Below are 15,537 nucleotides of genomic sequence, written 5' to 3'. Positions count from 1 at the left end.
GCACATGCGGGGAAAACCGGCATTTCCTGTTCTCTGAACGAAGGGGTTCAGAGGCAGAACGTGTGCGACTGCACAGGCAGCACGTACGCAGTAAAATTCACTGGTTTCATTCATGCTTTCAGTGAGGTTAAGTCCTTACAACTTACACATGAAAAAAGCATGAGTACAGTTGCTCCAGAGGCTGCGGAGGAAGATATATTTTATCGTGGAGCTTCTGAAAGGCAATATTTTTGTTTGGGAAAGGGAGGAAAGTTATTTTAAGAAATGCTGAGGCAAGTTTTAAAGTTTATTTTTGGTTTTTAAAACGGGTTTCCAGTACTGTAGGTAGAAGGAGCAATTGTGGCTATGTGAATTGAATTTGCTGTGTTTATTAAATGTGAAAATGACTCCAACATTTTTAAGAAAGAAACTTTTCATCAGTAATATATTCTTTTAAGTAATTATGTATGTATGTCTGTATATATTTCTTTGCGTATATGTATGTATATATTCCTTTACTTATGTGTATGAATGTATGTATTTAATTATGACTTTCAGAGAAAGTAACTTATTGGAAAATCATAATTAAATACATACATTCATACACATAAGTAAAGGAATATATACATATACGTAAAGGAATATATACGGACATACATACATAATTACTTAAAAGAATATATTACTGATGAAAAGTTTCTTTCTTAAAAATGTTGGAAATGTTACATTACTCATTTTAGAACAGTCATTTTCACATTTAATAAACACAGCAAATTCAATTCACACAGCCACAATTGCTCCTTCTACCTACAGTACTGAAAACCCGTTTAAAAAAAAAAAATTAAACTTTAAAACTTACCTCATCATTTCTTAAAATAACTTTCCTCCCTTTCCCAAACAAAAATATTGCCTTTCAGAAGCTCCACGATAAAATATATCTTCCTCCGCAGCCTCTGGAGCAACTTTACACATGCTTTTTTCATGTGTAAGTTGTAAGGACTTAACCTCACTGAATCCATGAATGAAATCGACGAAGTTCACTGCGCACGCGCTGCCTGTGCAGTCGCACGCGCTGTGCCTCTGAACCCCTTCGTTCAGAGGACAGGAAATGCCGGTTTTCCCCGCATGCGCTGTGCATGCTGAAAACCGGCATTTCCTCCGGCCAGATGCGTGAGTACCCCTTCTGTACTCACGCGTTTGGAACGGAATTACTGGGCCTATGAGTTCTCCCCGGTGTCCTGGCCAATAATTATCACTAAGCTAGATTATCTGGTCATTATCTCATTGCTGTTTGTGGCAGCTTGCTGTGTGCAAATTGGCTGCTGCGTTTCCCACATTACAACAGTGACCACACTTCAGAAGAGTACTCCATTGGCTGTAAAGCGCTTTGGGATGCCCTGTGGTTGTGTTATGCAGATTTTCAGTCCTCAAGCAGCAAACTACGGAAAGTGTAGTCACTGTAGAAACTCGGGAGTTGTAGCAATGACAGCACAGAAACAGATCACCTGGTCTGTCGCACCAGCGCTGGTGCAGCCTCTTCAGCTCGAGTGATTGCTCTCATCCTAAATTTGCCAGTGACACCAAATTTGGGGGTGTGGCAAACAGTGATGATGATACCAATCGACTGCAACAGGACATAGAAAGGCTAGCAGAATGGGCAGACAAGTGGCAGATGGAATTTAATACAGAGACATGTGAGGTGATGCATTTTGGCAGAAGGAACAGGGAGAGGCAATATACACTTAGTGGCACAGTTTTAAAGAGTGTGCAGGGACAGAGGGACCTGGGAGTTAATGTGCATAGGTCCCTGAAGGTGGCAGGACATATTGAGAAAGCGGTTAACAAAGCATATGGGATCTTGGGCTTCATAAATAGAGGCACAGAGTACAAAAGCAAGGAAGTTATGATGAACCTTTATAAAACACTGGTTCGGCCTCAGCTGGAGTATTGTGTCCAGTTCTGGGCACCACACTTTATGAAGGATGTGAAGACCTTAGAGAGGATGCAGAAAAGATTTACAAGAATGGTTCCAGGGATGAGGGACTTCAGTTATGTTGATAGACTGGAGAAGCTGGGGTTGTTTTCCTTCGAGCAGGGAAGGTTGAGAGGAGATTTGATAGAGGTGTTCAAAATCATGAGGAGTCTAGACAGAGTAGATAGAGAGAAACTGTTCCCATTGGCAGAAGGATCAAATTTGCTAGAGATCTTTGAGGATGTAACAAACAAGGTGGATAAAGGGGAACCAGTAGATGTAGTGTATTTGGATTTCCAGAAGGCATTCAATAAGGAGCCATATAAAAGGTTACTGCACAAGATAAGAGCGCATGGGGTTGGGGGTAATATATTGGCATGGATAGGGGATTGGCTAACGAACAGAAAACAGAGAGTCGGGATAAATGGGTCATTTTCCAGTTGGCAATCAGTAACTAGTGGGGTGCCACAGGGATCAGTGCTGGGGCCTCAACTATTTACAATCTATATTAATGATTTGGATGAAGGGACTGAGTGTACTGTAGCCAAATTTGCTGATGATACAAAGATAGGTGGGTTAGCAAGTTGTGAGGAGGACACAAAGAACTGGGTTTTGCCAGCCCTGGGGAGGCGGGTTTGGAGGCGGGACTGCTGGGAAAATTGCAGAATTTGGGGGCGGGTGCTCAACCCGCCCCAACCCGCCTCCAAAAGCTCCCCATTGACAAAGAGTCTGCAAAGGGATAGTGAGATAGTAGGTTCAGTGAGTGGGCAAACATTTGGCAGATGGAGTATAATGTGGGAAAATGTGAGGTTATCCACTTTGGAAGGAAGAATGTAAAAGCAAATTATTATTTAAATGGAGTGAGACTACAGAATGCTGCGGTACAGAGGGATCTGGGGGTCCGAGTACATGAAACACAAAAAGTTAGCATGGAAGTACAGCAAGTAATTAGGAAGGCTAATGGAATGTTGGCCTTTATTGCAAGGGGTATGGAGTATAAAAGTAGGGGAAGTTTTGATGCAACTTTACAGGGGGCTGGTGAGACCACACCTGGAGTACTGCGTACAGTTGTGGTCTCCATATTTAAGGAAGGATATACTTGCATTGGAGGCAGTGCAGAGAAGGTTCACTAGGTTGATTCCTGGGATGAAGGGGTTGACGTATGACAAAAGGTTGAGCAGGTTGGGCCTATACTCATTGGAGTTTAGAAGAATGAGAGGTGATCTTATTGAAACATATAAGATTCTGAGGGGGATTGACAGGGTAGATGCTGAGAGGATGTTTCCCCACGTGGGGGTATCTAGAACTAGGGGGCACAGTTTCAGAATAAGGGGTCGCCCATTTAAGACGGAGATGAGGAGGAATTTCTTCTCTCAGAGGGTCGTGAATCTTTGGAATTCTCTACCCCAGAGAGCTGTGGAGGCGGAGTCATTGAATATATTCAAGGCGGAGATAGACAGACATTTGAACTACAGGGGAGTCAAGGGGTATGGGGAGAGAGCGGGAAAGTGGAGTTGAGGCCAAGATTGGATCAGCCATGATCTTATTGAATGGCGGAGCAGGCTCGAGGGGCCGATTGGCCTACTCCTGCTCCTGTTCCTGATGTTCTTATGTTCTTATGTAAGGGTCGAGAACCAGAGGACACAAATTTAAGATGATTGGCAGAAGAACCAAAGGCGACATGAGAAAAAAACATTTACGTAGCGAGTGGTTAGGATCTGTAATTCAGTGCCTGAAAGGGTGGTGGAGGCAGACTCAATCGTGGCTTTCAAAAGGGAATTGGATAAGTACCTGAAGGAAAAAAATGTGCAGGGCTACGGGGAAAGGGCGAGGGTGTGGGACTAGCTGAAGTGTCCTTGCAGAGAGCCGGCACGGGCTCGACGGGCCGAATGGCCTCTTTTTGTGCTGTAACCATTCTATGATTCTATGATTTTTATTCTTCCAGTCATAATCCTGATTCCATAGAATGACATAGAGTGTACGGCACAGAAACAGGCCATTCAGCCCAACTGATCCATGCCTGTGTTTATGCTCCACACGAGCCTCCTCCCATCTCTCTTCATCGACAACTTATACAGCACCATTCATGACCTCAGGATGTCCCAAAGCACTTTACAACCAATTAAGTGCTTTTGAAATGTAGTCACTGCTGTAGTATAGGAAACGTGGCAGCCAATTTGCGACCACCCTGGTAATCACATGATGCAACGATAATGGAGATGTTGGCTAACCATAGCAATTAATCTCGATCAATTAGTCTACAACAGACCCAGACATGAGGTGAGGAAAACCCCAGTGGTGGAGAGCTTTGGGAACCACAGGTCCAAAGTCACCATTTTCGACCCAAGCATCATAGACTCATCACACGTCATGTCTCAAATTATTCATGTACTGTATCGCAAAATGTTATTTTCTGAAATTAATCTATCTAATTTGCATTTGAGTGAATCAATACTAACTGCTTCCACCGTCTCCTGAGGGAGTCTGTTGCATAAATTGACCCCTCGCTCACTGAAATATTGTTTCCACAGATTAGTTTTGATTTTACCTCTCCCTTCAAGTGCAGGCCTGCAATGTTGTAACTCATTCTTTCCCAGGACTTCCAAACTGCGGAATTCTTTACCTCTCTCGGCACTCCCTAGAGGCTATTGGAACTAAAGCACGACACCAGCTAATCACTGCTTTCTGATTTACCTCCTTTCAACCCTGGTGTTCTAGCATGTTTTTTGTGCCTTGGCCTCCCTGGGTTGCTCATATTAAAACAAATGCTCGGAGAATGTGTTGAGAATGTTGCACTGTTTGTACGTAAAGAAGCAGGGAAAAAGTTTGTCAAGCCCTCTCTCATACTTCTTCATGCTGCCGTGTATTGGCACGACAATAAGTCTCTCTCCCCAAAAGGCTGTGGATGCTGGGACTGACATGAATTTTGTCATTCATGTGGAAATGACTTATGAAATGATACTGGGCGGCCTGCTGGTGGCGCTGTCCAGGGAGAGTATAAATACTCGGGCATGGGCCCAGCTTGCTCAGGACATTCTTTAACAGGAACTAGTGAAGGACACAACTAGATCTCCATGTTGAAAAACAGTTGATTAAAGCCGTGTTTAATACTTAGACCAAGTGCCTAGTAGTTTTCTTACATCAGGGACAATTGGAGTTTTCAGGAATGCTAGATTTTCATTGGGTAAGGGTATCAAGGGATCCCATGGTACCCTTACCCAACAAAAATAGAGTTGAGGTTCAGATCAGCCATGATCTAATTGAATGATGGAACAGGCTTGAGGGGCTGAACGGCCTCCTCCTGTTCCGAATGTTCCTTTGTCTGGAAATTGAAGCATCAAAACAAGGAATGAACATATTCCATTCAAACGTTAAATATCTTCCCGTTAAACAGTGAATGCTTCCATAGATCACAGTGGTTGATTATTGCCAATGGTTGAAAGGTGTTAATAAGAGGACACAAGTGTAACATGATGCACAAAAATTATAAAAAGGGGAGCTTAGAAAAATACATTTTTTACATAGGGGTGGAGGGGGTGGGGGGGGCGGGGTGCGGGGGGCAGGGTTGGTGGGGGCGGTAATTTTGACTTTGTGCGATAGTGTAAAACGGGCGATAGCGAATTGGCCACCCGTTAGGTGGTTACAACTTGTAAACTTGATGCGATCCAAAACTCGGCTGCCCGTGTCCAAACTCACACGGAGACCCGTTCGCCCATCACCCTGGCGCTACATTGGCTGCTGGTTAAGCAGCGCCTCGATTTCAAAATTCTCATCCTTGTTTTCAAATCTCTCCATGGCCACGCCTCTCCCTATCTCTGTAATCTCCACCAGCCCCAAACCCCCCCCCCCGAGATATCTGCGCTCCTCTAATTCTGCCCTCTTGAGCATCCCTGATTATAATCGCTCAACCATTGTTGGCCGTGCCTTCTGTTGCCTGGGCCCTAAGCTCTGGAATTCCCTCCCTAAACCTCTCCGCCTCGCTACCTCTCTTTCCTCCTTTAAGACGCTCCTTAAAACCTACCTCTTTGACCAAGCTTTTGGACATTTGCCCTAATTTCTCCCTATGTAGCTCGGTATAAGAACATAAGAACATAAGAAATAGGAGCAGGAGTAGGCCAATCAGCCCCTCGAGCCTGCTCCGCCATTCAATAAGATCATGGCTGATCTGATCCTAACCGCCAATCTACTATCACAGAACCATCTCCTGAATCTAACAGAATTAGACACACAAAATAGGAGCAGGATCAGGCTACACGGCCCCTGGGCCCACTCCACTACCCACAGGGCCATGACCGATCCGAACCTAGACTCATGTCCAAATTCCTGCCCGCTCCCAATAACCCTTTATTCCCTTTACTTCTAGGAAACTGTCTGATACGCTTATCAATTACTTCATAAAAGGTGATGAGTCGAAGAAGAGATGATGAGTCGAAAGAAGAGATGAATAAGGCTTTTATTAGCTAAGAAGAGACCATGCTTCTTCGTGAGTGACTGAACAAGTCTGAACGAAACCCACACAGTGGTGGGTGGAGTCAGCTGAGGCATGCCTCCATACACAGCGCCACCCAGAGGTGGCAATATACAATACAGTGGTTTACCACATTCACCCCTTGTTTAATGTGAAGTCCGGCGGGGTGAAGGGTACTACAAGTTAAGCCTATCAGGAGGCCTTGTCTGACGTCCTGATCGTCGTGGTGGCGGCGGTGGTGTTGCAGCATCCGACGTCGGGTCTGGTGTCTGGGTGGTTGGCGAAGATTCCTGGGGCTTTGGCATGCCGTCTGCAGGGGTTGGGTTGGGAGGGGTGGTGGGGGATAACAGTGGTAAGGGGGATAACGGTGGTAAGGGGGATAACGGTGGTAATTCAGGGGTACCCGAGGGTGCGAGATCTCGTATGGAGACCGTGTCCTCCCGCCCGTCTGGGTATGTCACCCAGGCATACTGGGGGTTGGCGTGTAGGAGGTGCACCCGCTCGACCAGGGGGTCCGTTTTATGCGTCCTCACGTGCCTCCGCAGTAGGACGGGCCCAGGAGAAGTCAACCATGCCGGTAGCGAGGTTCCCGATGTAGACTTCCGGGGGAAAACGAACATTTTCTCATGAGGGGTCGCATTAGTGGCAGTACAAAGCAGTGACCGAATGGAGTGAAGCGCTGCAGGGAGGACCTCCTGCCAGCGGGAGGTCGGAAGGCCCTTAGATTTTAGTGCTAAGAGGAATGCCTTCCAAACCGTCGCGTTCTCCCTTTCCACCTGGCCGTTCCCCCGGGGGTTGTAACTGGTGGTCCTGCTCGTGGCGATACCTCTTGTTAGCAGGTACTGCCGAAGTTCGTCGCTCATGAACGATGAGCCCCTGTCGCTATGTATATAGCTGGGGAACCCGAACAGAGCGAAGATGTCATTCAGACACTTGATGACCGTGGTACTGGTCATGTCTGGGCAAGGGATGGCAAAGGGGAAACGGGAGTACTCATCAACTATGTTGAGGAAGTACACATTGCGGTCAGCGGAGGGGAGGGGCCCTTTAAAATCGACGCTCAGGCGTTCGAAGGGGCGGGTGGCCTTGATCAGGCTTGCTCTGTCCGGCCTATAGAAGTGCGGTTTGCACTCGGCGCAGATTTGGCAGCTCTTGGTCATGGTCCTGACCTCCTCGATGGAGTAGGGCAGGTTACGGGATTTGATAAAATGGAAAAACCTGGTGACCCCCGGGTGGCAGAGGTCATTGTGGAGGGACTGCAGCCTATCACTCTGCGCGTTGGCGCATGTACCACGTGATAGGGCATCTGGGGGCTCATTGAGTTTCCCTGGCCGATACAAGATATCATAATTGTAGGTGGAGAGTTCGATTCTCCACCTCAAGATCTTGTCGTTCTTGATTTTACCCCTCTGCTTATTATTAAACATAAAAGCTACTGAACGCTGGTCAGTGAGCAGGGTAAATCGTTTCCCGGCCAGGTAATGCCTCCAGTGACGCACCGCTTCTACAATAGCCTGGGCCTCCTTTTCGACGGAGGAGTGTCTCGTCTCGGGGCCCTGGAGGGTCCTTGAGAAAAAGGCCACGGGTCTGCCCGCCTGGTTAAGGGTCGCGGCTAGGGCGAAGTCGGAGGCATCGCTCTCCACTTGGAAGGGGATGGACTCATCCACCGCGTGCATTGCGGCCTTCGCGATATCGTTCTTGATAAGAATGAAGGCTGCACCCGCCTCTGGTGTCAGGGGGAAGGAGGTGGCTTTGATGAGGGGCCTGGCTTTGTCTGCATAGAGGGGCACCCACTGGGCGTAGTAGGAGAAAAACCCCAGGCATCTCTTCAGTGCTTTTTGGCAGTGGGGAAGGGGTAGCTCCATTAGGGGGCGCATTCTGTCGGGGTCGGGCCCGATGACTCCGTTCTCCACCACGCAGCCGAGGATGGCCAGGCGCTTGGTGTGAAACATACATTTTTCCTTATTGTACGTTAGGTTCAGCCGTTGGGCCGTACGGAGGAAATTTGCTAGATTAACGTCGTGGTCCTGCTGGTCGTGGCCGCAGATGGTGACGTTATCCAAATAGGGGAAGGTTGCCCGCAGCGCGTTCTGGTCAACCATTCGGTCCATCTCCCTTTGGAAGACCGAAACCCCGTTGGTGACGCCGAAGGGGACCCTAAGGAAGTGGTAGAGGTGGCCGTTTGCCTCGAAGGCAGTATACTGGCGGTCCTCATGGCGGATGGGCAGCTGGTGGTACGCTGACTTAAGGTCGATGGTGGAGAATACTTTGTATTGCGCAATCTGATTGACCATATCAGATATGCGAGGGAGGGGGTACGCGTCCAGCTGGGTGTACCGGTTTATGGTTTGGCTGTAGTCGATTACCATGCGGCGTTTTGCAGTGGTTTTAACGACTACAACCTGGGCTCGCCAGGGGCTAGTGCTACCTTCGATAATGCCCTCCTTCAAGAGCCGCTCCACCTCAGAGCTGATAAAAGCTCTGTCCCCGGCACTGTACCGCCTGCTTTTGGTAGCGATGGGTTTACAGTCGCGGGTGAGGTTAGCGAACAGGGGAGGGGGGGGGACTTTTAATGTGGAAAGGCTGCAGGTGGTTTGCAGCGGGCGATTTAAAAGTTGTTGGTTGCAGACTGTGAGTGGGGGGAGGGGTCCACCGTATGCTAGTGTGACACTCTTAAGGTGGCACTGAAAATCCAACCCTAGCAGGACGGCAGCGCAAAGACGGGGCAGGACTAGCAGTTTAAATTTTTGATATTCAGTGCCCCCTACTGACAGGGTCACCACACAGTAGCCGCTGATGTCCATTGACTGGGACTTGGACGCCATAGTACTCGAGGGCCGCCACGTACGTATTAGAGTCCCGGATTAGCATATATACTTGATGGCTCACCTGGGCGGTCAAAATTTTCAGTTTGTGATCCTCCTCTGTAACCTGTGAGATTGCGAGGAAGGATTCAAAGCAGCTCAGCCAGTGTTCAAACTTGGCTGATGCACCCACATCTTGAGGGTCGAGGTCCAGGCGTGGTGGTCTGAGGGCTCTCAGCAATGTCTGCTGTATCCGTTGCTGTTGTTGCTCCTCAGGTGTCGCCATTTAACTTTTAGCTAATAAAATTGATACGCTTATCAATTACTTCATAAAAGGTGATGAGTCGAAGAAGAGATGATGAGTCGAAAGAAGAGATGAATAAGGCTTTTATTAGCTAAGAAGAGACCATGCTTCTTCGTGAGTGACTGAACAAGTCTGAACGAAACCCACACAGTGGTGGGTGGAGTCAGCTGAGCCATGCCTCCATACACAGCGCCACCCAGAGGTGGCAATATACAATACAGTGGTTTACCACACTGTCTATTTGTGTTTTAAATTTATGTAATGATGTAGTTTCTACAGCATTTTGGGGCAGCATATTCCATGGACCTACCACCCTCTGGGTGAAGTAGTTCCTCCTCATCTCAGTTTTGAAAGAGCAGCCCCTTATTCTAAGACTATGCCCCCTAGTTCTAGTTTCACCCATCATCGGGAACATCCTCCCCGCATCCACCCAATCCAACCCCTTCACAATCTTATATGTTTCAATAAGATTGCCTCTCATTCTTCTGAACTCCAATGAGTAGAGTCCCAATCTACTCAACCTCTCCTCATATGTCCATCCCCTCATCCCCAGGATTAACCGAGTGAACCTTCTTTGTATTGACTCGAGAGCAAGTATGTCTTTTCTTAAGTATGGACACCAAAACTGTATGCAGTATTCCAGGTGCGGTCTCACCAATACCTTGTACAACTGAAGCAATACCTCCCTATTTTTATATTCTATCCCCCTAGCAATGAAAGCCAACATTCCATTGGCCTTCTTAATCACTTGCTGCACCTGCATACTAACCTTTTGAGTTTCGTGCACCAGGACCCCCAGATCCCTTTGTACTTCAGTACTTTCCAGTTTCTTGCCATTAAGATAATAACTTGCTCTATGATTTTTCCTGCCAAAGTACATAACCTCACACTTTCCAGTATTGTATTCCATCTGCCAAATCTCTGCCCACTTACTTAGCCTGTCTATGTCCCCTTGCAGGTTTTTTATGTCCTCCTCACTCACTACTTTCCCTCCCATCTTAGTATCATCTGCAAACTTTGATATGTTACACTCGGTCCCCTCCTCCAAATCGTTAATATAGATTGTAAAGAGTTGGGGACCCAGCACTGACCCCTGTGGAACACCACTAGTTACTGATTGCCAGTCCGAGAATGAACCATTTATCCCAACTCTCTGCCTTCTGTTAGATAGCCAATCCTCTATCCATGCCAGAATATTACCCCCAATCCCGTGATTTTTTATCTTAAGCAATAATCTTTTGTGTGGCACCTTGTCAAATGCCTTTTGGAAGTCTAAATACACTACGTCCACTGGTTCCCCTTTATCCACCCTATATGTTACTTCCTCAAAGAACTCCAGCAAATTTGTCAAACATGACTTCCCCTTCATAAAACCATGCTGACTTTGTCCTATTAAATTATGATTATCCAAATGTCCTGTTACTGTCTCCTTAATAATGGACTCCAATATTTTACCTACCACAGATGTTAGGCTAACCGGTCTATAGTTTCCAGCCTTCTGTCTACTGCCCTTTTTAAATAAGGGCGTTACATTAGCAGTTTTCCAGTCTGCCGGGACCTTTGCTGAGTCCAGGGAGTTTTGGAAAATTATTACCAATGCATCCACAATCCCTACCGCCACTTCCCTCAAGACCCTAGGATGTAAGCCATCAGGTCCAGATGATTTATCTGCCTTGAGTCCCATTATTTTACCGAGTACCACTTCCTTAGTGATTTTGATCGTGTTTAGCTCCTCCCCTCCTATAGCCCCCTGTTTGTCCAGTGTTGGGATATTCTTAGTGTCTTCTACTGTAAAGACTGATACAAAATATTCATTCAGTGTTTTTGCCATCTCCATATTTCCCACCATTAATTTCCCGGTCTCATCCTCTAAGGGACCAACATTTACTTTAGCCACCCTTTTTCTTTTTATATAACTATAAAAACTCTTACTATCTGTTTTTATATTTTAATACTCCGGTGAAGCACCTAGGGACGTTTTACTATGTTAAAGGCGCTATATAAATACAAGTTGTTGTTGTTGCTGTTTCCCCATTTTTATTTCCATTCAAATCAACGGGAGAGATGTAAAACGGGCTGCTGACACACGATCGGCCGTTTTACACTCTGGCACAAAGTCAAAATTACTCCCAGGGTAGGTAGAATTTAGAATTTTCTGCCAGAGACGATAAATTCTTTTAAAAGGTAATTACAAAGGACAATTCCAATTTTGCGCCAATGTGTAGTATTCCTGTGGGGTGAGGCAACCTCATCCCACCAAACCCCGCCAAACCCCACCAAACCCCACCAAACCTCACCCACCCCATCCTACCCCATCCCATTAACCTTTTTGATTAGTTTTTGTACCTGTTCATGACATTTTAATAATATATGTACCTGGATCCCTCAGTCTCTTTGGTCCACTACTGTTTTTAGCTTTTCACCATCTATCCTTTTTAGGTCAAAAGTGGATGACCTCACACATGCCTATATTGAAATTATTTTGCCACAGTTTTGCAAATTCACTTAATCTATTAATATCTCTTTGTAATTTTATGCTTCCATCTACACTGCTTACAATGCCACCTATCTTTGTGTCATCGGCAAATTTGAATATGTAGCTTTCTATGCCCTAAGTCGTTAATAAATACAGTGAATAGTTGAGGCCCCGATACAGATCCCTGCGGGGCACCACCAGTCACATCCTGCCAATTTGAATACCTGTCCATTATCCTTACTCTCTGTTTCCTGCTGCTCAGCCATTTTCCTAACCAGGTCAATAGTTTACCTTCAATTCCATGGGCTTCAACTTTAGTTAACAGTCTCTTATGAGGGATTTTGTCAAATACCTTCTGGAAGTCCATATAAATAACATCCATAGACATTCCCCTGTCCACTAATTTAGTTACCTCTTCAAAAATTTCAATCAGGTTTGTCAGGCATGACCTACCCTTTACAAATCCATACTGGCTCTCTCCGATCAACTGAAAATTTTCAAGGTGTTCAGTCACCCTATCCTTAATTATAGACTCTAGTAATTTCCCAACAACAGATGTTAGGCTAACCGGTCTATAATTCCCTAGTTTCTCTCTCTCTCACCTTTCTTAAATAGCGGAGTGACATGTGCAATTTTCCAATCTAAAGGAACGGTTCCTGAATCGAGAATCATTTGTTTCTTTACTGGTCCCATTATCACCCCCTTTTGCCTTGCACCATCATCCCTTTTGTCATTTAGTCGCTCCTGCCCTCCACCCTGTCACAGGCCTTCCTTCCCTTTTGTTCTTTTACCTCCCCCCACCCCAACCGCCCCCCACCCTGTTCTCCTGGCTCTGTACTTGCTTAACAATGGTTAAATCTGTAACTTCTTCCAGTTCTGATGAAGGGTCATCGACCTGAAACGTTAACTCTGTTTCTCTCACCACGGATGCTGCCTGTCCCGCTGAATATTGCCAGCATTTTCTGTTTCTATTTTGGAGACCTGGGGCTAAAGGGGCGCCAAGCTTGCCTGGGCACTGGAAGTCCCGCCCTAGAAGGAGCCGGGAGCGCCAGCGGGATATTCAGTTTCAGCGCCCCAAACAGAAGCGGGGCGCTGCTCGAGGTGCCCCGTGCCCCTCTTGGGGCGCTGAAACTGAATATCGCAGCGCAACGTGCCACAGCGCCACACGCTGCGGCACGGCGTGCTGCGGTACTGCAGGCCTTCCTCCCCTTCTTAAAGGGGAGGGGCCTGCACCAGCGCGATCTCCGATCGTGAGTGCCGGCAAAAGAGCCCGGCACCGAGGAGAAGTGCTGGGCTCTCGGGACACAGCCGGCACTGCCCGGGGGGGGGGGGATCAGGAGGCCGGGGATGGCGGCGCGAGGAGGTGCTGGCAGGCAGCCAGCGAAAAAAATGGCCGCCCCGCACCTCCCCTTTAATTAGCGCCACTACCGCCACAGGTAGGCCCTCCTGAACCGGTCGTGAATTGCGACCGGCGCTACGGGGTGGGGGGGAGCGCGAACCAATATCGCGTTCGGGGCAGTAGCGGGGCGCTGCGCACACTGATGACGTCATCGGCGACGGCGCAGTGCTACAGGCTAACGCCGCCATTAGCGCCCCGCTAAATTTTGCGGGAGGCGTGGCCAGTGGCGCCAAAACCACTAGGTGCCCTCTTTAGGCGCTAACTGGTGGCGCAGCCCATCGAATTTCTAGACCCTGCACTCTGGCGCATCCTCTTTATGAGCAATGACCTGAGTTAACTGTATTTTGTGACAGAATAGCTCTCTTGCACCACTTATTTCTACACTACAGTCTTTGCGACTCAATGCCAATCAGCCTGACAAAGGGACTAGCTTCTGCTCCTTTAATAGATACACGCTCAAAGGAAGCATTCTTATACAGGGATTAGGACATGAAAGCAATCGAAGCACTTTCAGACCTGACAAAATTGGATGCTGGTGCTGTGGGAGATGATGCTTATCGCCACCGCTAATCCAGTTTAAAATAAGTGACTTCTTTTGATGGCTATTTTGTGGGAAAAATAAGCAGCGATTGATAACCCTTTCACTCTCCACACAGTCGCTTATCTCACTTCTCGACTGTGTTATAAGGGATTGGCAGGGTTTCAAAAATCTCTCTTGAAACAGCAGGGCTATCCAGTCATGCATCAGCGCAGTTCCATTGAGCCGAAACAAATTTTTAAAAATATATATACAGCCTGAAACGGGTCCAAACTCTATGCATTCGGACAGCCATCGGCTTTTTCAAGAGGGAAGGCTGGTGGAGGGGGGGCGGGTTCATCACAATTTCACCCGCCGTTCAGGGTGGTGGAGGGAGGGATTCAGCTCGCGGCCGTCTGTTTCTCGCCTCTAAAGCAAGCAGCTGGCAGCTGAACATCGGGGAGGAATCAAAGCCGCCTAATGCCATTGTCAGGTGGGCCTGTAAATGGGCGAGCAGCCTGCCTGCCTGAAAACAGGCTTAGAAAAAGAAAGAATTTGCATTTATACCGCGCCTTTCACGACCTCAGGACATCCCAAAGCGCTTTACAGCCAATGAAGTACTTTTTTGAAGTTGAGTCACTTGTTGTGATGTAGGAAACGCGGCAGCCAATTTGCGCACAGCAAGCTCCCACAAACAGCAATGTGACAATGACCAGATAGTGATGTCGAATGAAGGATAAATATTGGTCAGGACACAGAGGAGAACTCCCCTGCTCTTCTCCGAAATAGTGGCCGTGGGATCTTTTATGTCCACCTGAGAGGGCAGATGGGGCCTCGGTTTAGCGTCTCATCTGAAAGACGGCACCTCTGACAGTGCAGCATTCCCTCAGTACCGCACTGGAGTGTTAGCCTGGATTTTGTGCTCAAGTCTCTGGAGTGAGAACTTGAACCCACGACCTTCTGACTCTAAGGTGACAGTGCTATCCACTGAGTCGCGACTGACACCTTTTCTTTACTGTTTATGTGTCCTCTCCTGAAAGCACTGACTCTTGTCAGCGCACAGTTGCACTGGCACCAGCAGCCCTTCAGCCTCTTGCCCAAGCAGCCATCTTGTTTAATATATGGGCTTCGGTAGGTAGATTATTTGACTATGGAGGCCCTCACCTTCAAGCCCAATCTCATACCACATCCACACCGGTGCACCTTGCTGAAATGGTCAGTGATTAACAATGGGCAGGCTGCGCTCTCCACTTTAATTGCAGTACCATCATCAGTGCAACACTGAGCTGGGATCGAGCCGAGGGCCTTCAGGTATAAAAGTGCCACACAGGGCAGTGCCTTTACCCATTAGAAGGAACCTCCTCTGTGACATTTCTATACAACCCCTCGTGGGGGAATCTAGAACGAGGGGGCATAGTTTCAGAATAAGGGGTCACCCAATTAAAACGGAGATGAGGAGGAATTTCTTCTCCCAGAGGGTCGTGAATCTGTGGAATTCTCTACCCCAGAGAGCTGTGGAGGCTGGGTCATTGAATTTATGATAGACAGATTTTTGAACGATAAGGGAGTCAAGGGTTATGGGGAGCGGGCAGGGAAGTGGAGTTGAGGCCAAGATCAG

The sequence above is a fragment of the Somniosus microcephalus genome, chromosome 5 (genome assembly GCF_052327205.1).
Source record: "Somniosus microcephalus isolate GS21.2 chromosome 5, FLI_Smic_1.0, whole genome shotgun sequence".
In the NCBI taxonomy this organism is placed as follows: domain Eukaryota; kingdom Metazoa; phylum Chordata; class Chondrichthyes; order Squaliformes; family Somniosidae; genus Somniosus; species Somniosus microcephalus.
Note: the sequence above shows the minus strand (reverse complement) of the source record.